The sequence below is a fragment of the Falco rusticolus genome, chromosome 2 (genome assembly GCF_015220075.1).
Source record: "Falco rusticolus isolate bFalRus1 chromosome 2, bFalRus1.pri, whole genome shotgun sequence".
NCBI classification, from domain to species: Eukaryota; Metazoa; Chordata; class Aves; order Falconiformes; family Falconidae; genus Falco; species Falco rusticolus.
Genome location: NC_051188.1, coordinates 106481115 through 106505859, shown reverse-complemented (window position 1 = coordinate 106505859; position 24745 = coordinate 106481115). Strand labels below are relative to the sequence as shown.

At 37.0% G+C, this 24745-nt stretch overlaps 1 long non-coding RNA gene across 2 annotated transcripts in view; it reads left to right on the top strand.

Moving 5' to 3' along the window:
• Positions 1–24745, top strand: part of LOC119143756 — a 301625-nt gene that overhangs the window by 244653 nt on the left and 32227 nt on the right. For both annotated transcript variants that reach the window (XR_005102782.1, XR_005102781.1), the window contains exon 6: positions 17503–17567. This is a non-coding gene — a long non-coding RNA (uncharacterized LOC119143756). The remainder of the gene's footprint in view (positions 1–17502; positions 17568–24745) is intronic.

The window sequence follows — 24745 nt, the reverse complement described above, 5'->3', positions numbered from 1 at the left end:
CTTTTGCTTTTTCTAGCATACAGCATTACTAAGTTTTGCCCCTAAGCAGTATATTAAAAAAAGGCTTAATTGCTCATACTGAGTCCTGCTTACACTCCCACTTCAGACCTACATTTATGCATATGATGGTATCACTCACTTTAGCAAAGAGGTAGTGATTCTAGGTGCTCACGCTTTGATGGTGGTGATACTTAGCTCACAAGTCATCTAAGCCACCATTTTAGTAGCACTGTTAAACAAGAATGGTAGATTTCTTCCTCCTTGGAATTTTACCACCTAGTTAGTTCATACTCCCATAAGCACTTGCAGTGCATTTATAAAAATTTAGCTCTGCTGTTTCAAATTGAAAAAAAGTAGCCACAGTAATTAAAAAAAAAAAAGTGTCAAGCATAGTTAGGCCATACCCTTCTATACCCCCCGCCCTGCCTGTCTCACACAAATACTGTACTTTCTGTTCATCTCTGTGAACATTTTCAGTTTCTGGATTTAAATGCCAGAATTCCACACTTGACAACTAAGTGAGCAGATGAATTGCCAGTCTATAAACAGTCACAGCTCTTGTTGAATCTTGGTAACATTTGAAAGTCAGTAATTTGTTTTTTCTGATCATGGCTGTCCATTAATGCCATTGTACCTATGCCCTTAAGTACTATGATTTCTTTTCACCCACTTAAAAAAGTAATTGAAAAAAACCCTTTTTTTAAGAAAGCCTTTGGCAGGTTTGTTTCTTCTTGGTTAGATGGTGCAGAGGCTTGGTGATGTCTTTAGAGGGAAGCAGCTACATATTTTGGTTTTGAGTCTTACTGAAGATTTGAAAACACGTTCCTATTATCTATTACCTACCTTGCCATTTTGGTGAGCAGCAACAGGAAAGCCATGATCTCCATGAGCATCTCTTAGCTGCAAAGTGTAGGAGAGCCACATGAGGAGCCATATGTTTAACATGCTTCACCAAACAGTTCCCTCTTCTCCTGCTATCCTTCACAAGGCCTGAGCACCAGTTGCAAATTTTACCAGTGAAGGTACTTATTCATACAAGTAGTCTCATTACTTTCATAAGTATAAATTAAGAGTTTGTTTTATTGTGAAGTACTATGTATTATTCTTCATGTTCTATTCACATGTACAGAAACCATCACTCTAGGTTACAATTAATGTGCATTCATTTAGACAAACCATATAAAAACAATTCTAGTTTAAGAAGTTTAAAAAGTTTAAAATTGACAAAAGGTATTGAATTAGGGAATCTACTGGCAGTGACAGTCAGAAGTGTTTCTTGGAGACTTAATAAATCAAGCAGTAAGCTTGGCTATAAGCCTGTATGTATAATGCATGTAGTTGTAATGGCAACGTTATGAAAATATCATTAGCAACATTATAGTTAGGCATGTTAACATCTGCAGTTTAAATAGGATCAATATCTTCTTACTCACTTGAAATGATTGAATTTTATCTCTAAAATGAACAAGATTTATTTTACAAAGCATTGCATGTTCTAATGTTTCTCCATCCAAATTTGTTGCAAATGTCCTGCTCATGATCCTGCTCCTTCTTCTAGAAAAAAAAAAAAAAAAAAAAAATCACAAGCTACACTGGGAAAAGCACAGTTCTGAATAAAGGCAAATAAAATTATTATTTTACAAGAAATTATACAATACTTGTATAAGATTATTTCATTTATGTAAAAAATGTAGTAAAATTATACATGTAGGATATAGATAAAAGATTATTACTCATAATAAAATTTTATCATCTGATATCTTGATTCAGCAAAATGAAATTTTTTTTTATTATACATCTGCTGAGGTTTCCATGTTTGTACTCCAGTTAGGAAATAGGACTCTTTAGGCACTGATACCAGAAGTTAAAAATTTCTAGAAATCTTGACAATTGAGTACATTTGACATTTTGAAGAGAGAACAGCAAAAAAGAGTAAGAAACTATTTAGATTAGATTGTATTCCAACAGGAAAAAGTAAACTGAATTAAGAAGGAGCAAGTGAATGGGTCTAATCCAAATAAAATATTTTAGTGATGAGAAATTATGAAATACGATGTGGATTATATTTTTTTTCTACACACAGCATTTTATCAGTAACAAGGAGATTAATTAAACCTTACAATGAACTAAACATCAGGTATCTGTGTGGTTAAGTATTTGAATGACAATTAAATATTCCTAGAAATTGTACATTATCAGTATAATAGACCTGATTATACAGAGTAAAAGAATTCATGTCAACCATGCTGTCATTTAAATAGTACATCATAGATGTACCCCTGGGAAATAAGTTCCCTCAAAGCATAGAAATCCAAATTGGTAGAGAAGATAAAAAATGAACAATGGAAATACTTTATTCCATATAGGTTATTATAATGTTCTTATCATCATAATATCTGATTACTTACTGGTGGTGCATTAAACTATGGGATTAGCATCGGTTGCTTAGTGCTCTGCTATTACATGATGATTCCTGTAGAGCTGGGGAAAGGTGGAGTAGGGAACGTGTGAAAACTTGCTTAAATGTTAACAAATTCTGCATGTGAAAATGTTAAATAAAAGAGGAAGAAAGAACCTTAATGATGAAAATTATATCCAATTAGGTGGAAGAGAACATATTTACATGTCTTGGCTAACATAGCAGACTTTTGGAAGTTAGGGCTAGTAAGGGTTGCCATTTGATTCATGAAGGTTGATATCTATTTCCAGAGTAGTTCAGAAATGTCTGACAGACTGCTAAAAGGTGTAACAACCTATAAAAAAGACCAGAATTTCTGAATATTGGATTTTAATCAATCCAGTCTTAAACTTAGAAAGGAACAAAGTTTCCAAAATATAGCATCTTCATAGCTCTTCCTTGACATTATTCCCAGGGCAGAAGGTGTTTTTACCTCCCTTTGGTAAATCTTGCTGTGTCTAACAAGGGTTGCTGGTACCTGGGCAACCTGTGACCTTGTGTTCTAACTAAGCAATGCTGGGGAAATACCTAGAAAACCTACATTCAGAATATACTCAAAGTGAGTATTAAAAGGAGAATAGGCAAATGCCATTAAGCTAAAAAGTAAAACTGTGTTCAGCACACAGGAAAAGCAAGAAGTTGAAAATATATAAACTTTCAGGGACTGAGGCAACTCTAAAAATAATGAAATACAAACTAGAAAACTATGGAGTAAAATAATATCAAAGAACAATTGAAGAGACTCTTTCTATCAAATATAAAAGGAATAGTATGATATTTCAAAATCTTCTGCAATTCTGAGGTATTTTTGTGTCAGTTTCTGCAGGAAGGTCCAATAAAATTCTGTTTTTAAAGTAGTTGTTTAAATGAACAAAAATTTCTTAATGAAATCTTTATATATATATATATATGTGTGTGCGTGTGTGTAGTTACAATATCTGTGCACAGTATATGCTAAAGAAATACCCAACTAACTAAATGGATAATTGTTCCTTGATATCAGCCTTTAAAATTTCTTGATCATTTAATTTTAGTCTATGTCTAACTACTTACAAATCTGTTATCTTCAAAAATGGGGCTGAAGCATATTTAGAACAGCATCTCTTTGCACTGCTTTTATTTTGTGTCACAGGTTATTTTCTAAATGTTGCAACTGCCTTTCTGATAGCTATTACACAGTTCTGAGTTATGTCAAATAGCGAATAGATGTTTTGCTTAGCACCTTTTTCTTTAACTGGAAAGAGTACAGCATTTGAAATCCCAGTGTTCATCCTACTAAATACTTTAATTCAGAAAACAATGCAAGACTTGAATTTGGACCCAAATATACAAAAAATTGTGCTGGATTTTTACTTAAATCAGTTTATGCTGAATAATCTTGTTTTCACAAATCCTGGAAAGGCAAAGCTACATATTTTTCTAGTTTCAATAGACATTATTTACTGCTTTGTAGTACATGAGATATTTAAGAGTTCAAATAAACAATTTGGAACTTTTAGTGGGAAAATACAGATAGTCCAGCTTGACTTAGACTATAGCTGCACAAGGTGTTCACAGCTGGACACATTACCAACAGGCCGATGCCCCAGTTGTTAAGCATCATATGTGAATAGTATCTCTAGAAGCTCACAGTACAACATTAACCTGAAACTTGTATGGTTACTGCCTAAACATTTTCACAAATTTTATGATTTACATTGCACAACTTGACATCAGGAGCAGAATCTGCTTTCTTGAAGAACAGAACTTTTAATGTGCAGCAACCTATCAATTATGCTTCCTCTCCAGAAGTGAGTATTCTGTCAGTAGTGATTTCTTACAATACTGTGGGGGCAATGCCACAAGCAGAAGAAAAAGGGATTAATTATGAGCTAAATAACTCTGATTTTTTATAACACCCACAGATCCATACTAGTCTCTTCTGTATCCTCTGCTGCAGAACCTAATTCCAAGGAAGGCTTCATGAGACAGAGAAAGGGTGTGAGGGAGATGAAGGCTTTACTGTCATGTGTTGTACTCAAGAAAGTAATATAGGAATTTTACTGCCAAGCAATATTTTCATAAGGGTTCTTTGACTACCTATGTGTCTGTGTGTACATACACACTATAGTATCTGCAGAGTAGCTCAGGATGGGCCATACACCTGTAAAATAGAAGTTACTGTTGGTAAGTAACTCCCTAATATCCGAAGTAAATAGAGGGCTTGGTCACATCACACTGAATCAAAAAGTACTGTCTTTTTGGAAAGAGTTGCCAAAATAAAGAAATTCAATAATTTATTATAAATTAGTTTGACATGTAATTTTTCTTCCACAGTAACAAATGTTTCAGGACAAAACTCACAAGAGGAGGTTTGAATGAAATAGTGCTGTGGTAGAAAGTCTTCTTTGGCAAAAATACTGTTTCCTACAATAAATTTGGTTTGCAGATACTTAGTCGTTAGGATTTACATTATGACTGACAATGTATATACAAATACTATATTCATTTTCTTTTTTCATTATTAGGCACTTCTAGTACGTTGCCACATCTTTTGAGAGCAAAGCAATACCTATGCTTATTTATTAGATTGTTGGATCATCCCAGGCTCTTCATTAGATATAGAGACCAGATGGAAGTGGATAAATGGCGAGGAAGTTCAGGGAAACACGTAGGCACTATTCATGGCAAAAGCAGCATTTTGTCAGGTAGATAAGGAGGTAATTTATTAGGAGATCCCCCACATATATATAGGAGAAGCCACATGGCTATTTATTTAAAACTGCTACAAGCTGTCAGTAGATACCAGCATAAGATAACAATCTGAGGTGGATGATGACATATTGATGGATGTTTTGGTTCATCTTAAAGTTGTATGTTATTGTTTAGATAATCTGAAGAGACCTCAATAAAGTATAGAAATTTTACTGCGCTATTTTTTTGTTTACATAATTAGAACCAGCATCTGCTATAGTTGGTTTTATTTTCAAGACCCTTATACTCAAAAAAGTTCTGCATACTTGATTAAATTGTTGTGGATGATTCCCCTAATTTCAGTGAGGAGGCTAGTTGTAGTAAAGTTGAATACAAGTGTAAGAGTTTGCATGATAAAGGCCCAGAGACATTATACAGATCCATTCCTCTCCCAGAGCATGAAAATAAAAGGTTCATCATTGGACATACTGGATGAAGGACATGGTTGCTGCAAGCTTTGTGCACAACACTGCTTTCTATCAAGTATATATTGTTCAAATTCATATAGGAAACTGGCATTCCTTGTGAAAGTATATTTCTCTTAAATTCCCAACCCCATGGCTGTTGTTAATCCTCTGAGGACAGAACTAGATTCTGTTTGCAGAAATGAACTGCTTTTTAACTACGGGGACTGTTTTCGACATGTTACGTTCTGCTTTTCTCCTCCTTGATAAAAGCTATCCAGAAATGCATTCCAGAAATCCGTTGCTTGGTTTCATGCTCTGCAAGCACTGGTTACCATAGTGTTTTAGAAAAATACCTTTTCAGGAAGCAGATACATAATCAAATATAGTCCACTGAAGTTGTGCTGAATGCACCATCTGTTAACAAACTGAAAGTAACATATTTGTAGATTAAATGATTAGTAACCTTTAATTTCCTGTTACAGTCAGAGAAATATAAAAAAGAGGGCATGAGAATATCTTCAGAAGCATCCCTTTACATACCCTGAAGCAGCCTACCCTTTGAATGTAACTCATTATGAATGTGTTGTGACAGTGTTATAAACTGACTCTCTTCAACAAGCAAGTCTTTCTGGAGAGCAAAGCACAGTTCCCTCCACCTAGACTGTACACATTTCTGTAGATACTCTGCCTCTGAGCCACTGGAACAACTAATGCCTCCTAGTTATTAAGCCATGATATGCCCAGTACTGATCAAAAAGCATTGTATTCATATTGGTTCACTCTTGTTTGAAGGTTGCTTTATATGTTGTTGTTGTAATTAAAAAAAAAAAAAAAGCAAGTTCTTGCCTTTGATCCCAAAGAACTAGGCATTATACAAATTTGAAGTAAAATGTCTTTAATGTCGTTAAGTCCATAAAGCCTATGTAAACATTTACTAGTAGTTCAGAAGTCCAGGAAGATATTGAAACAGGACTGAAGTACTCTTGTCACAATTTGAAATAAGTAATAAAGGTGTTCTGCTTATTACTAGGAAAGATGAAAACACCTTCTAGGTACCTGACCCTCGTTACTCCTTTGTGCACTTCAGGCATTCAGTATGGAAAATTTCAAACCAGTAACTAATAGACTATGCTATCTGCTTTTGTTTAATGGTTCAGCATGTTTCAAGTTCTTTGATAACAATTTTGTGCTTATTTATAAATTGTCACCCATCATCCAAGTCTGCGGCTTTGGCTATCAAGTGTGAACTCTAACCGTTTCATAAGCTCAAGTTGTTTTCAGCTACACTATGGTAATATTGACTGTGGTGTGGCTCCTGTCTCCCCATTGAGAGAAAACAATCTGATGTTAACATGAAATTGACAGGGTTATATATTCACTAGTGCAGCAGATAGATATATGTAATATCATGAAATTCAATGAGCTGTGAAGTCACAAATCATATGAATTCATATATTGTTATTAAATCTGTGCATTGCTGAATTCATTTATTGAATATGTACACATAATGCTTGGTATTTATTTTCTATGTAGTTATTCAGGATTTTCTGGTAAAATATTCTTAACTGACCTGCCAAATCAAAACTTTGGGGCAATAATCCTTTCTTTTTAAGACAATTTTAATTGCAAATATTTTCTCCAGTACAGAACTTAATTCTGATAAAGATGAGTAATGACCAATTAACCAAGGATCTGGTAGCTAAGATACTCAACCAGTTGCATAAAAACTTGTCTCAGTGCTAAGCTGAGTGCCCTGTGCTGGTAAGCTGTGAAAAGTCTCATGGAAGGAAGTCTGGTTGTACACAGGAATATGGCCAAGATGTGTAGGACAAAAAATAAAGAAATGTCTTTATGTAACTGCACAATGTGAATTTCAGATAGATAGTGTGGAACTGTAATTTAATAAAGATTTTGAGTTGTGCGTGCTATAAATCTTCTGAAAAACAAGCTAATATAATTAGTAGCTCTGTACTGAGAACATGACTTTTCTTTTATTCTTGAGAGATATTACTTTCAAACTGCACAATATCTCTTCTGTGATGATGCCAACCAGCCATAGTGTGCCTTTTTGGTTTGTTTTTTGGTTTTGTTAATTTTATTTATTTATTTTCAGAAAATGCTGATTCATTGAAAAGAAAGGTGCTTGCATTAGCACCGTTTCCTTTTGGGAAAAAAAATATTGGAAAAGTGCATTGTGAAAAGCCTGCCTAGACATTTTCAACAATCAAAGTTCATTTTTTGTATTTTAAATAACTTTTCAGGTCTGTAACCTATATTTAATGCATAAATAGTTCCCCTCCCCACAATTCAATAACCTGTAAATTATACATGTATAGTGGAAGCAGGAGTTAAAATCCAGTGTCCTCTCTCCTCTGCCTTTGATCACTCATAGCGTGCTCAATCTTCCGAGAAGGCTCTATGCCTTTGATCTCCTCTGCCTCCATCCCTATGTTGTTCAGTGTATCTGAGGATGTTGATTATTTTGAAGTGTAGGTATTACTCTTATTATGCCAATGCAAATTAAAAAAAAAAATTGAAAGAGTAGCCATTTGTATTAAAAATATTGAAGAAGTCAAAATCTACAATTATTATTTAAAACAATTTAGTGTACAAAGTGTTAATTGCTCCAATATAAAAGTACTTTAAAATCTAGATTTGAAGGTTTGTGCTGTTTGGAGTCAGATTATTTTGCGAACTTAAAAATTCACATAGGGTTGTTGAAAAGTGGGATACAGAAAACTGTTTTCTATCCAGTTTTAATCATTTTTACTTTAAAACTAATTGATCCTTTAGTCTGCTGAATCAAAAACACACCTTATGTTGGGCTATAATGCATTTGTTCTTTCTTTTCAACTTAGAGTTATGACCTGACAAGGGGTTTTTTTGGCTAACAGAACTCAACCTGCTAAGTATGTAACCCAGCAAAGTGCATGCACAGGCCCCATATTTTTGTAATTAATTACCAAACTGTGTGGGGTGTGTTTGGATATGTGTACTTACACCTGCCTGCGAAACATTCTGTCCAGATTTGTAGGAAGATAAGGGCCTAAAGATGTATGTAACTTCCTTCCTGAAATAATTAAGGATGTTTTACAAATACTTATTTTCTCTCTTTGCCCATGAGCAGTGAACTGTGCCATATTGAGGTGTGAGGTTTTAGTTATAGCAATAGGGGGATAGGTGACACATAGCACGTGTTCTACTGAAGGCTACTTTTGACTCAAACCAGCTAAGCAAAATGCTTCTCTTAAATAACATTGCATAAAATTTTAAGTTCTGAGCAGCCAGGATTCATACAGGGTCATATGGGAAAGGTATGCAGTAAAAACATAAAAACTGTTTATCAATGATTGAGAAATCAATGGTACAAAAATTGCCCTTGCGGCATCCTTTTTATTCCCGGTTTACATTCAGGTCAAGAATGAGTTCTAGGAAAAATAAGTGTCCCTGGAGGACCCTTGCTGCCCAGCAGGTTGTGTAGCAAGGGTCCTCCAGGGCCACTTATTTTTCCTGGGCAGTAGGGAACAGGAAGCCATCTGCGCTTTCCACCGAGTTATGTCTGTGCAATCCCAGACCCATGAAGAGGTTTTCATTCTGAAGCCTGGGAGAGGATTGGTGTTGCAAAGGTGCTCCATATATGTAGGCGTGCAACTCAGCTAAGCATTGCAGCAGTTTTTGAAGCGGAGCATTGGAATGGGACTTACACTGGGGCAGGTCTAGGCACTAAGCATGCTGCTAAGTCAGGAATTAATGAAGCAGTTTCTGACTTCAATTCTGACTATACTTGTCCTTGTCTTGAAGAGATGTTAAGGAAAGAACTCAACATTGCTTTATTTATCACAAGTAGAAGGCATGTAAGGAGTTATTTTTGCTAGCTAACTCCCTGTGTTTACTGTCTTCTTGCTCTAGTGACCAGGAACTAGATCAAGGTATCCTCAGCTTTTAGTTTTCAAAGATAGTGGTCAAGTTGGTGCAAACTGTGTAGGTGGTATTTAGAAATGATCTAACTCAAGTAGTATTTATGATTCAGTGCAGTGTACTTAACATTAGGCAGTGTCAGGTATCCTATGCTTTATACAGTAATGATAAATTGTTTATGAAAACAGTTAATCTTTGGTACCTTTGGCTCTAGAAATGGAAAAAACATTTAACTGCCATACTACTTTGCCGTTTCAAAGAATGATGTGCTAAAAGTCTTTAATTTGGGGGGGGGGGGAAGCTAGATACTTCAGATTTTTTCATCTGATGAATGGTGGTGATAATGCTCAGTTGTATTTGCACTTAGACCTGCAAGAGACAAATTAAGTAAAGAGAATGTAAGAGGTGGTTTTCTATGTCTAAGACTTAGTGTATGTGAGGAGATTAACTGTTGCATCTCTTGCTCTGAACTTATTTAGTGCTTCTAGAGTGACCGGTGTGAAATAAATGAGGGTTGAAATGAGTATGTTGAAGGAAATGTGTATGTCAAGGCTTTTCCCATCATCAGGTTTGGTTTGATATTTTATAACACCACAGCATTTATACCTGTCTGAGGTAGTTTCCTTGTTTGTGGAGAAAGCGTCATATCTATCTGAATGATCACCCGTAAAAGCCTAATGTTTTTTTAAGAAATGGGGAATAGCAGTAGAGCCTGGCTTTTGCTTGGGCTTCATAATGGTCTCCTCCCAGAGCCAGCCCTCCTCTGGCACTGCAGCCATGCTGCTTATTCTACCACAACTGTGCTTGCCTGTGAAGAACAGAAGGGCAGCTCCCATTTTCAGTGGGCAATGTCTTTATACTGTGGAACAGTTATGGAAAAGTCTCATCTGAATTTTCAGTAGCTGTTTCAGTTCATTGTATTTGCACCGATTGCTTTTTATGAATATCTGCAGTTTTATGGGTATAGTTGATCTTAAAACACCTGTGAAGAAGGCTTTTCTTGTGTGAACAAGAGTACTGGATGTGAATTGCTCAGGTTTTGTTGCTATTTATTTTTAAAGATATTTTTTCTCAAGTAGCAAAGCAGAAAGAAGGTTGTGAAGTTCAGGTACCCAGCCATAGAGCTAATGTGGCCAGAAGTTAAACAGGTTGCAGGTAATACAGTGAAAAGTTTACAGAAGAAGGAATTTAAAGAAAGATTTTTCATAAAAATTTCAGAAAGGGGAAAACTACAGTTAAATGACATCTCTGGCTTTTAACATGAAGCATCTTGCTTAAGTCTCCTAATTTGGTGTTGTTAACCTTAAGGCAGAAAAAAAAGAGAAGGCACAGTGCCATTTGAAGGTAAAATGAAAGAGTCATGCAGATGATAACTTTTCATTTGCATTATTTTACAAATATTTTTTGTCACCTCTATATACTAGGGCCTTTAAGAATGCATCTGCAAGAGCAAGACCATTTTATTGTGAAGTGTTGCACGATGCAATACCGTACATTAAAGTTATCCAGAAATGTGTAATATATCTAGCCCTTGCATGTCCTCTTCACTTTGTTTCAAATTTCAACTTTTAGCAAATAGTGGCATACTTGCTAGTTTTGGTTTTGATTTCAAGAACAACCGTGTGAAAGAACAGAGATTCCCTTCCTGCCCCTCTCCCTCTCCCGTCACTCTGAGAGCACTGCTGTGTTTCTTCCCTGTTCTCTCTCAGCTTTTCTCTGTCTTGTGCGAATTGCCATTGCCCAGGGAAGGCTCTGATCCTTCCTTTCCAGTCAGCTTGCAAACTGGACGTTAAGCTAAGAAGGTTAGGGTGCCAGCTGTCCTGTGGGAGCTGAGTACAGACACGGAAACCATATGCAGCTACGAGCAGAAACCCTCAGCCCAGCGCAGGTTTCCTGTTCTCTTTGCCTTCCCCTTCCTGCTTCCCAGGTGGAGGAAGGATTGGTGCCTTCTCCTTCTGTGGAGAGGTCCATCCTGTGCAGCCTCTCTCCACCCAGCCTCCCTGCCTCCTCCAGCTGCAGATGAACAGGGCCAGGCGCTCCCACAAATATGTCTTTTATGGTTTCCTTTTGTGTTGCCCTTGTACTAGTTCATAGGCCAAACACTCTGAGATTCATCTACATCTCTAATTGTTGCTGGGCACATATGCAAGTGATTTTTTTAACAGCTTTCTAACATCCTTCTTGAATATTGGTGAAGTGAATACTCATTATTAAGGGCTAGCCACATGTTGAAGTGTTTTTTTCACACATGGAAAATAAAAATGACTGTGTAGGATTCTGTGGCTGTCACCCCTCAAAAGCTGCTGCTCAGATTTACCCAGCTCAGACTGCCTATTATTGGTAATTAGTGGCAAACACCCTTCTGAGATCTGAAAGTCAGGCTGTTCCCTTGTCCTTTTCACATACCATCACTGCTAATAATAGTAGTAAATTTGAGGAGGATATGAATTCATTGTTGTTTAGTTGGAGATTTCTACTAAATTCTAATGAAACCATTTTTTTTAACTGTAGTTCAAAATGCACCTGGGTTTGTAGGTTGCACCCTTGTGGGTGGTTCCTTTGAAGACACTGATGTGTTGCAGCCTAAACATTTTTATGGTCAATGATAAAACCTAAGGTGGAATGAACCCAGCTTGAGTCTCACTTGCCCTGTTAGGAAATAAATAAATAAATAAGTCTGGTTTGATCTGTTGATTTAAATTAATAAGAAAACTACTAAAATGATAAAACCAGAATATCTGTTTCTACAGAATTGTTAATTAAATACATTGGAATTTATGAGTTTTATCACCTGGATAAATGAATTTAGTTTTAAATAATCTCAAAGAGATTATTTAATCTCAAAGATATTTATAGGAGAATCCACCCATGTGTCATTTTTATGGCTGAGGCATAATGACATGCAGGGTTTGCTCGTGGTCCCTGGAAGTTGGTGCAGTCCCTGTGGTCCCAGCCACAGGACTACTGTGGCAAATAGCCAGAGTGACAAGCACCATTTCCACTCGTCGGTAGCACCTAGGGAGCCATCTTTAGTTCACAGGCCAAAGAAAAGAATCTCTAGATTCAAAACCATGCACATGGAATTTTGCTCAAAGACTATTTGAGAGGTCTTATGCCGTGTCACAGCATCAAAGGGCTTTCCTCTGACTGCTGGCTCTTGCAAAGCTCCAAATCTGGAAAAGAGAGGAACTGGTTTACTGGGGCTTTAGCAAGTTTCTCTTCTGCTAGACAGCTCCTGCCAGCTGACCAGAGCAGTGCTGGTCCCAGGGGTGCTGGCTGGCAGGCAGAGCAGGGCCGCATCCATCCCCTGGTGCTGCACCCAGAACACCCTCACAGCCCCTCGCCGCTGTGAGGCTGCTCGTTCTGCTCCACTAGGCCCTGCTGCCATCACCCTTCATCATCCAGAGAGGCTGCCCCAGCGCTTTCCTCCTCCCAGCCATGCCTGCCTGCCCCAAAACCTGGGTGCAGGCCTGCAGGCTCTGCCAGGAGCAAAACAGGGGCTGCCCCATACCGCTGGCCTGCTGCCTGCAGCACCCCAGTGCCAGCCGGGGTGCAGCTGGCCCCCGCAGCCCTGCGGCTGTGGGCAGCCCCGGGACCTCCCTCAGAGGGCTGCACCACCATCGTAACCCTCTTCCTCCACTTCAAAGCCCCTGTTCTCACACTTCCTTCCTTCGGTAATGAACCTTCAATTTCCTCCAGGTAAATAAAGTGAAACTGGAAAGAACTGTAAAACAAAACATAAAAGTTGCCGAACTGGAGAGTTACTGCCCACAGTGTCCCTGGGAATGGTTTTTCCTGTCCTCCCGCTGCGGTTTCTAGCCTGTTGTTTGCCCTTCCTTACCAGTTTTTAGCTGTAAGCTCTTTAGCATACAACCTCCTCTTCATGGGAGCATTTGTAGAGATGCTAATAGGTAGAGAGGCTCCTCCCATGGCTCCGTTTTTATTAATGGGAGGATCAGAGAAATTACCACATTTTTAACCATCTCTTTTGCAGTAGCTATTCAGCTTCATTGTGTAGAAACAGTGAGTGGATTTTTGTTCATCTGTTCACAACGCGGAGCTCTGAGATAAATGCTTCTGTGCAAGGTTTTTAGGTGCTGCGAGAGCGTGTGTGTGTGTTGCTTAGTACGTTACGTGGTACTTTCATTTGGAAGTGGCATTTTACGTGACATTTTAGTACAATAGGTGGGCAAAATTGAAATTTCAGGTCTGTAGCAGAAGAGTTATGTCTATTAGTCTATTTAGTGATTTGCACCTTTTATAAATTCTACCTGATTGCATCTCTTTCCATAAAAGCTGGATTAAATGCGTTTTGAAGAAAGGAGGGTGCTGACTGGTCTCATATGTGCCAGTCTGCAAACTTGCAGACCAGCTGTCCTACTCACTAGTGAAGATAAGAGGGCTTAGATGAAGGGGTTTGTGCTGCTGGAAACACAACCAGCTTTCTCAGGAGACTGCTTTGAGGAAAGACTGCAGCAATATTGCATCCCCACTGTTACTAGTGGGTGTTGCCACACACATGTATAGTTTGTGCTAGATAAAATCAGGAGGTAATAAAGACAGGTAAAAAGAAGAGATGAGAGATCTGCTGAGTATCTGCTGAGTACTTTTTTTTTTTTTTTCTTTTTTCTTAGGGAGCAAAAATGTCCAGGGGATGCCACAGTAACTCAGGGAAAAGCTGCTTTAAATCAGAAAATTTGTGTTATACCAAGTGCTTTATTTTGGGAACCATTTCAGTATGTTATGAAGGAAAGTTGCAGACTAGGCATGTTTACTAGACCTTTAATTGCTACATTTAAGAGAAAGGTGCCTTTTTTTCTTTTTTTTTTTTTTTTGTCCCCTCCCCCCCTCCCCTTTTTAACGACAAGAAGCCAGAGTTTGCTGTGCAAATGAAGCAGGCTTTGCAAGAATCAGATTCACTTTGGACGACTCTTCACATTCCTAGTCATCATTACATTAGGCAGCACAATTCCATCTCTGGTTGATGGGCAGAAAAAGTGGGCACCCTGCCAGGTAGACGTTTCCATGGCTCCCAACCCCCAAAGGTGATGCGTTTTTCAGCTAATTCAATGAAGAGTGGGCTGAACTTTGGGTATAAACTAGACAATAGCTGCCTTCGCAGTATCAGCAGAATGGTTTATGGGAATGCACTCCACATTTGGCAGAGCATCATGTGACCTTACGGCTGAGATTTTGTGATGGTGCCAACGGAGACTTGGAAAGCAGTGCCCGTTCTGACTTTTTTCCTCTTTTCTTACATGGCTCAGAAAATGGTGGATCTTAATACTTGACTTTAGCCAGACTCAGCAAGCGACTGAGCTTTGAAGCACAACTTTGCCTTTATTCTGGCTTTTTTGGCACACCACCAGGAGGCTGTCCCTTTCACGCCTGATAAATTCTGCTTCTTATCTCCTAATAGAAAAAAGAAAGAAAGAAAATATAAGCAGAATATTTATACTTCATAACTGCATTTTAAAACTACTTGGTTTTGGGGTGTTTTTTGTTGGGGTTTTTTTTTTTTTCCTGATCTGTAGTTTAGAACAGCCCTCCTGAGTGTCTGAAGGATAAAAGTTGTTTTTAATTTTTCTGGTTCAGTTTTTTGTGGGTTTTTTTTTTCTTCCTCCTGTTTAATGAACAGGCATTTGAACTGGGCAAACGGGGCGACAGCATTGAACATGAGATCATTGCAGCATAGTGTAGCAAACTGGCACCCTGCCTTTTCACCCCTTTGCTTCGGCAGATTTGTGCAATCCCCATTTATAAAACCGGCACAGGGGTGAGGTGAATTTTCTGGTCTCTCCCCACCTCTAGTCCTGTGCAGGCAGTTGCGGCAAGGATTGGTGCAGCTTTTGCGCAGTGCTTTGTGCCTGGAATTCCGAGAAGAGCACAAGAGAGAGAAGACAGGCATCCTGGTGTTCTTCCGAGAAAGAACAGGAGCCCTAAGAAGAAGAAACAAATCTGAGTTTGTCCTACATACAAGAGTACAGAAAAAAAAAGTGACTCTCCTGCTTCCAAAAAAAAAAAAAAATCTGGCATGTTTCACTACAGAGACATCAGGATGTGTTAGAGCTTCTTAAAACAGTGTAACAAAATGAGCCTAGGAGATTGATTCTTTTAGTTAAAAAAAAAAAAAAAAAAAAAAAAAAAGAAAGAAGGAAGGAATTTTTTGTCTGGTTTTTTTCACTGTTGCTCATATAGCAGTATTTGGCACGGGGTGAAAACGTACCTTTCATATCAGGTATAGCTTCTTTTCCTTTTTTTCCTCTTTTCCTTTTTTTAAGCCGTTTTAAACGTGTTATTTTGAAACTGAGTCCTTGTGTATTAATTTTAACATAGTCAGCTGTTCACACTTTTTAAAACTAACTTTTTGGGGGGGTGTTTAATCTAATACTGCTAAAAATAGAAAGTAAACAAAAAATCGAGGGTCTATAGAAAGAGGTGGTTAGGCACATTTTGTCTTAGCTAAGCACTAGAGTTGTGCAAATACCTTAATGTTACATATACTCAGTCAAAGCTTTGGTTATCTCTAAGAAAGTTGTGGGTATTTAGATCTGGTTGCTAAGGAAAGTAATTTTTTTTTTTTTTAATAGTGTGACTCATGCTTTCAGCGTGTCAAACTTTAGGAAAGCATTGCTTTTGTTGCCAGTATATTAAAGTTATTATTGAGTTAATTCATATATGAGTTTCTTACAATTTGTATCTAAATCCATTACAAAGAAGTCAGTGTAATAAGCACTGGAATAAAAGGCACATTATTGAGACATTCATGAAGTAAGCCTGGTTTGCAGCTAGTAACAGTGACTATTTTAAGATGTTTGGTAAAGCAGCACTTGTCCAGGAATAGCTGAAAACAGTATTTAAAGATATCCATTCAGAATGTTTGTGATAAGTGCAAGCAGAGTTAAAGTAAGTTTTGAGCATGTGACGCTGTAGTAGAGCCTTTTCCTTAAAGCGTTTGTCTGTCTGTTGTAACATATTACTAGGCAATTAAAAGAGTGTGTATCAAAATTCATTCTGAGTGACAGATTTTGGAAAGCTCAGCCATTATGTATTTTTCATTTTTTTAAAGTATATTTTCCTAGTCTTTTTAATTTATGTTAAAAATACAGATGTCCTCAGCTAGAAATTACTTCAAAAATTACAGTGCTTTTTCATTAGAAACTCTGATAGTTTGTTCAAAATGTTTATGATAGGGGTTTGCTAATAAAAACCTTTATAAATATATTATGATTTTACAAAATAGAATTATTTTAATATGTGCTTCACTTTTTATACATTACTACTTAGACAGTAACTTCTAAGATTGTATGCTAATATTGCTACCTTATATTTTTGTTGTTCTGCAATGAATTCTGGGAAACTGCTGAACGGAGACCTTATGTATACGACACATATACCTCCATTCACCCATTTCGGATCAGAAAGTGTTTCTTAGATTTATGGTGATTCTGCCCTCCCCAATAGTTTTGTTAGAATAATTACGTATGTCATTAGTACCTAAGTCTGTTGACAAACCAAGGCTTACATTAGCTAAAAAGAACTTTTAAAATTTCTATATCTGATCATAGTAATCACATCTTTTTCTTTTTCCATAAAGTTTTGCAAACATTTCTTGATTTAAGCTATTTAATTTATCCCAGTATTTTTATGAAATTCTGTAGCAAATAACCTCATTGTATGCACTATTTGATAAAAACTATTTATTTTTGTTAAGCATGCTTCTTTCCTTCTGGAATTCCTAATAAAAATAAAATATTTGTGGGGTGAAAAAACCCTAGGAAACACTAAATGAAATAGTCCCTTTGCCAAAGTGTGCATGCTCACAGCATGTCTTCCCATGGCCCTGAGAGGGGCGTCAGCAGTGTGTCGGTTTTATATCTTAAAACCATAATTACTAATTTTGTGTATGCTTCATTCTGTTCTGAAAATGTTTTACATAAAACAGATATTTCACAATCTTTCTCTCACTATTTTTTTTTGTTTTAGTGAAAGAAAAAAATTAAGATGAAAAAGGAAACCGAAGAAGTTAATTATACCAGATTTCAGCGAAGGTAATACAGTGATCTTAAAAATCTTTTTGTTAAAAAATTAAGTTGATGGTAAAAACATGAAGCAAGTTAGCTTTAATAGAATTCCTTTCCTTAAAATAGCCTACAAATATAATTTCACAAATAGGTATTAAACTAGTTCTGATTACTTTCTGTTGGGAATATTGCAGTTTGTGTAGCCTGTTTACTGTATGTTTGCATTAAGCTTTAGAATGAATTGAAAGACTGATACATAATTTGTTCTTTTTTTATGCCTAGCAAATATGTAACACATATCTATTTACTAGTGTATATATATATTACTAGTATATTTATAGTACATATATCTGTTTATTTGTATACAACTATGATGCAGTGACCAATTATTTTTGAAATGTGGAATATCTCTTCTACTTATAAAAAAAAAGAAAAACAAGTAAATTGGAGAAGCAATTTTATAGCACATAGGACAATCATTCAGTAAATTATATATGCAAGCTGCATACTTATTTCTGATACTAGGATTACTATTCTAGTTTCAGTGCTTGTCTTACATTTTCTATCTCCTCAGTGTCAGCAGAAAACAATCATAAAATATTCCTTCTAATGTTGAACTGTATATAAAGTGAAAGCAGGTTTAAAACAGACTGTTATAGAAAATAAATCAGCATTATTTTAAAATGCAAAAGGGTACGCTTGAACATTCAAGATTTAGTCCACTAAATTAAAAAAAGAAAAAAAAGAAATCATTTACTAATGCTCAGCTGTCATTACTGAACTAGAAATACATGTTGCAGTCTGCAAGAAAACATAGCATTGCCCTGATTCAAAAACTGTTATTGGCAGCACTCATTCTCTTGAAAGGGGTTTTGACAACTAACAATGGCAGAATTAGGCCTTTGGTGGGAACTAGGGAAAGGCAGGCATTACAATCTTATTCAGATACAGTTTTCAGTAACCTGCTAAAATTATAAGATACCTTTCTATAGTACCTGGGTTTAAAATTATACCTACTTCTCATGCCTGTATTTTACAAATGCATATGTGGCTGTATGGTTACAAGTTACTCTGCTGTGTCAGACACTATGTCTAAAGATGCAGTATTTATCGATGCATTCATTTAGAGTATGTGAATTATAAAACTCTTTCTGTGTCTCACCTTTCTGAATTGCTGGTTATTGCCTCAAAGGACCTGTTTTCAGTCTGTTGCATAGGACACCCGACATTCAGCCTGTGGTAATTTGTATCGTACTGCTTGCCGGTCACAGGAACGTATTTGTTGTAGAACTTAATTCTGAAGTTTTGCAAGGTTGCGTTTCGACTTTCATTCTTATTATTAGGGAACAGTATTGATGGAAGGCTTAGTGAATAAAATATACAAATTAACTTCTTTGCTTTGATTAATAGGCGTAGTTTAATCAACAAGTTATTGTCAGGCAGTACTTAGATGCCTTGTAATATGAAGAAATAGCTAAGCAGTCTTTATAATGTTGTACGGGAGCTGCACTCCAGTGAGCCTCATTGCTTTTCGGATTTGGTGGGGTGATTTTTATTTGGGGTTGTAGTACCTGATATGAGCTCAGACACAAAGGACAAACCTGTATTGTTCTCTTCTGTGTCACATCCAATTATGGATTCCAGTCTTGCCTGCTCTGTGCATGCTATAGTCAGATGCAAGTTGTGAGGAGTTGAGAGTTCATCGGTAAGGCAAAGTGTGTGCAAAAGGACAATAATTCCTGCTGAAGACAAAACAATGTTGTGCCATCAATCTGTAACAACGTTTTTTCTTCCTTTTTCAAAAAAACAACTAGTTACAAGTCTTTGGCTTGTTTGGTGCATCCACCATTTATGCAGTTATGTTTGAAGTAGCTTTCTTTGCAATAGACAGTAATACTTCTACTCTTTAGTACTCATTCTTACATTGCTTCGTATATTTGTTTATTTAAAGTTTTCTGCAACTCACTTTAAAAGGAAAATTTAATCAACAGTACCAATTGGCATAAACCCGTAGATCCGATCTTGTGTTGAAACATACTGCACAAGCTCGCTTCTATGGGTCTGTGTCAGTATGGTGATCTGGCAAAAGTTTATGTAGCACACGCTGCAGTGGTATTTGACAACAAGTCCAAGTTAATGTATAAAACTATATATATTGGTTTTGGAATGCTTCTTTTGTCCAGTGCCTTATCTTCAAACTTGATTAAGTACTTTGTTCATTTGCCAGTTGCTTTAAGCACCTTTAGCTTAATATCTTATTAAAATTTACAAAGAGATGTGAGGGAATTGTAGGGTTTCCAATAAGGGAGAGTAGGATATGTTATTTTTTGGCTTATTAAATATACCATTACATGGTATTACATTTAAAAAATATAGAAAAAAAACCAAGAATAGTTTTATATTTTATTTTAATGTAAAATAAGACCAAATAGTAATTTCTTTCCAGAAATGTAGTTGGACTTGCTTAATTTCTATCAAATATGTATGTATATATCTATACAGACAAGACATAGATGTATATATCTGTATACATATGTAAACAGGATAGAGCAGAAATTCTACCTCTGCAGTAGAAAATTCTATCTAAGAGTATGCCTTACTGTCTGAAAAGTGGGGAATAACTGCAGTTGAAAGCCTACCCCCATGGGAAATATATAGCCCTGTGGCTGCTGTCACATTTCAAAGAAAGGCTGAAGAAGCGAAGAAGACTTTATGGTCACCGTTGGAAGCTGTGTGCATCCGGGTTGAGGTAGTAGGTTGTATGGTTTAGAGTTACACCCTGGGAGTTAACTGTACAACCTTCTAGCTTTCCTTGGAGCACACTTGAGCCATCGAGGAATTCATCACCACTTTAATCTGATCAGGGAAAGTATGCAAAAAGGTATTGTGTCACGGCTGTACATAACAATCACTCTGAGGCTTTATTGACGTTGAAATAGTCCTGATGACTTGATTATTTCATTTACATCCTGTTATGAACAATACTAACATGTTGACTTAATGGACTGTGACTACGTACTGCAGACACTTAAGGAAAGACCGATGGTGATTTTAATTCCATTAATTGGAAAGCTTTAAAAGTTTATTTTGATTTATAAATTCAGAAAAATATCAAGTATTTAACACTTTATTCTTTCTTCATAGAAATAGCTTATCCTATAGAGTTGGGTTTTGTTGCTGTTGTTATATAGGTGCGCATTCTTTTTAAAGGGAAAAGTTCAGTTTTTTCTGTCCTTATACTACTTTCCAAAAAATATGGCGCACTGCTGCTTGGATAGCGGTGGGCAGTGGCACAAGTGGATCCTAATCTTCCTTGATTTTATGATATTCTTTCTTTGTGCCTGAAAAACTCAGTGTTATGATTGCAGATCCAAATGACCTGCAGCCCTACTTGTGTTTCCACCTTGTTGTGATTCATGTGCCACTCAGTCTAATCCTGCTCTGGGGTCTCAGCACCTGTGTCCTTACACAGTGTGTCAGCTGTCAGCCTGACACTGACCCACAATGCCCTTGTCATTTTTGGCCCCAGCTGAAGTTCTGACATATCTTCCTAACTCAGCAGGACTTGGAGAAGTCACATTCCCTATGGGAATTGTTCCCATAAGCACTGGGCACTGTTGGTGGCAGCAGCTCCCAGCGCCAAGTGCTTCCACCCATGTGGGTTGGGTGCCACAGACAGAATTAGCCCTCCTTAGCCCCTGTGTTAACTATATGTTTGGCACGCCATTTTTAAAAAAGCAGTATCAGAATGCACCAAGGCAAAAAAATGTGTATTTTATCCCAATGTGAATAGGGAGACGAAGGCGTGCTTCTGGAGTTTTATGCCCCAACTTGTGCATTCCCATTTCATGGTGGGTTTCAGTCTTCCTTATCTTGGAAAAAGAAAAAAAGCCCTTAAGATGTGTACATCCATTATGCAGGTATCATATCAAAGAGAGAAAAAATAGTGAGTGTTTTCAAAGTTTAGCCACTGCCAGGAACGGCTATGAAATGAGTGGGAAAAGGACTGTGCCTGTGTATCCATCTTTCAAATGAGGCCTGCTTCTGAAAATGACCTTACAGATGAGGTCTTCTCAATGTGATGGAAGGCATTGCTGCCAAAGTAGGAGCATCTGGACCAGACAGTGATGCTCATTCCAAAATAGTTGGAAAAAAACTGATGTCTGTTTCCATGATCTTTTCAATGAAAAGTTAAAAGGAAAAGAGCTTAGTAATTTACAACTATAGTAGTGATAATTTTGCTGGAAAATTATTTAAGGTTTGTTGATTGATATAAAGCAAAAGAGCCGAGCCATGCCCCTGTGGTGCTGTGGTCAGGGGGGCACCACTGATGTGGGCCAAGGGCATGCCAGACTCCTGTGGGCTAAGGAGAGGGTGAAACATGTCTGTTCTACATGGGGGTGAGAGCTGTTCTCCCGGAGCTCCAATTTAACAGCAAATAGGTCCTTCTCCAGGGTATTTTGAACCCCTGCATTTCCTGCTTTACTTTTATTGCAGGTGACCATACCAAAATATTTGACATTTGCAATGTTTTATTGTTTTAGGTTTTGCATCAGCAAGGAAAGTTAAGAGTGTTTACTTTAAGTGGATTTCATGCTTGCTTGTGTTTTGGTCATTCTTTTCCTTCCAGTTCTGCCCATTCAAAAAATTACTTGCTTACAGTGCTCTATGTTTGATTCTTTCTACCTCAGCTTAGGGCTTGCCTAACCACTTTCTTAGACAAGGAATTAAAAAGAGGAGATGAAAATGGATTTAGCCTCTCTTTTTAATAGCATTTATTTTCAGTGATTAATGTTTGTAATAGGAAATTGGTAAAGAGGATCTGCATGACACTTAGGGGGATGTACAATGGATCTTAAGCCTGTCTTAAAATGTGTGGGAAAGGGGAGGAGGTTGAGTGAATCAGGGCTGCTCTGAGGTAATGGAAAATGCTTAAGGAAGCAGTGACTAAATGGGGGGATAGAGAGGACATCTCCATATACCAATGAAGCTTAACAGGGACCACTCACAATCCGAATAAAACTGGAGCATCTTTGTGGATTCGAAAGGGCCCTGGTCACCAGTATGTTTTCTTCCTTTTCTATTTTAATTTTTTTCTTTTATAGTTTAAGCCCACTGGAAAGAAACATTGTAATTGCTGTTTTCTGCCAACAGAGCAACAGGTGTTAAATCCTTTTATATTAATTCTTCAATTAGTTGCAAAATAAGGACGGATTGTTTATCCTAAGCTGAACCGAATAGAAATGACTGATGCAGAAAATGTGGGAATGTTTCATCTGCCCTTCAAATGCATGATAAATTTGTAATTCTATCAGGCATAGTTGCAGGTTACTATGCAAATATTCATTGCAGCATCGCCAGCTTTAATGAATATACATTTTCTGTATTCCTTTCTCTGTTCTTTAGGGGTTTTGCCCTGTAACTTGCAATACATTGTTTTGTAAAAGTTATCAAGTTACAAGTAAAAATGAATGAGACTATGAGCTAATTTTGAAGCAGATTAAGGTAGAGAATGAAAAACAAAGGGGGAAAAAACGCTCTATTAAGAACAGCTGTATGGGGTTAGGTCTTCTGTGATTTCATTTTAAAGTCATAAAACATATTGTCTGTTTTAGACGAAGTCTGGCATTTTTTACCTTTACAGTGAGGTTGGAATGTTAGTCAGTCACGTAGTACTCGGCATTATATTGCTATGTTGTTTCTGTAGGAAATAAATGCACTTTATAACATGGTTAGACACGGATGTGTTCCAGTCAAGGACCCATCTAACAGAGTTTGTTCCTATAAGTAATCCATAATGTTATCATCCTTGTGCCTTTACTTTGCTTCTTGCATATAGAAGAAATATCCCTTAGGTTATTTTTGGACAAACCTTGACATCAAAACAATCTGCGACTCCCAGTGGTTTTTTTGGGAGACACAGGTCCTCAGAGCTTTACAAGTTTAGTCCTACAGAAAACATGGCTGCAGAGACACTGACCCACCGAACACCCTTTTATTTGCCACAGTTTCCTTGGTAAAGATTAAGCACGATCCAAGGCCTTAACCCTGGTTCCCAACAGAGAAACTTACAGCACAGTGAAAACCTGCTTTAATGCCAGATCCTGTTGTCTTAAGAGCTAAGTCACTTCAGAGGGCTGGGGAGAGTTTGGATTTCCTTCTGCAGCCCACAGCGCCTGTGTCCAGAGGCATGTCCAAAGAAAACAGAGTTAAAGGGACGTTTCTGGGTTAATAACCATGGGTCAGATGCACTAACAGAGCTTGGCTGTTTTGGGCACAGCCATTTTGAGACCTTTCTGTGGAATAAAGCTGCCATTAATCCAGTGTACCAGAGTAGGTAAAGCAAGTTTTTAGTAATTTTCTGCTGTTGAAATAGCACAAACCAGTCAAAAATATATGGGCCAATATAGTTGATACAGTGTATTTTAAATAATCTTACAGATTTATGTTATCAAAGCTGAAAGTCATTATAAAATGTCCTTTTTTCTGTAGCCGATGTACTTTCTGTTTTTGTCATTCCACTTCAAGAAAAGAAAATGCTGAGTTTCACTTGGTCTCATGCTTCATTTAACTTTCTCTTGTCTTCACATAAGTTGAAGTTCTTTAGAGATTTTTAGGTAAAGAATGTGGTAAAACATTTAAAAGCAAACCCAGAAAAGGTTTTCCTTGCAAATCTGTCCTTTAAAAATGACAAACAGCCCTTAGTAATCTCCAAAACCTGTTCATTAAAGCTCTTCAGCAAGAGACCTGTGATAGGTTTCTTAAATGATAAAGATGGAGTAGAAGTGCACTTGAAATTTTTCAGATTTTTTTGGATGTGGTTTCATATGATATTCATTTATCTATTAAGAGCAGCTTCTGGTATTTTTAATAAAACTAAAATTAAACACGTCTGGCAGGCCCTGTTTAAATGTGAATATTGCTTTTGTAGCACAGTTAAATACAAGATTGAAAAGCTAATGCTTTTGTACAGAAGATTTAAATTGTTTCAGCTTTTTGTCTTTTCTCATAGTAAAAATATTTACATCAGAGTGATCTTTTTGATAGAACTTAATTTTGTATAAGTCTTCTCAACATTTCAGCTGTATTTTATTGTAAATTATATCATTTATATGGAAATCTCAGGCAAATTCTTACTTAGTTTTGCTCCCTCCACCTCTTCTTTCATGCGACTTTCTAGAAACAGTAAGAGCAAGCCTCACATT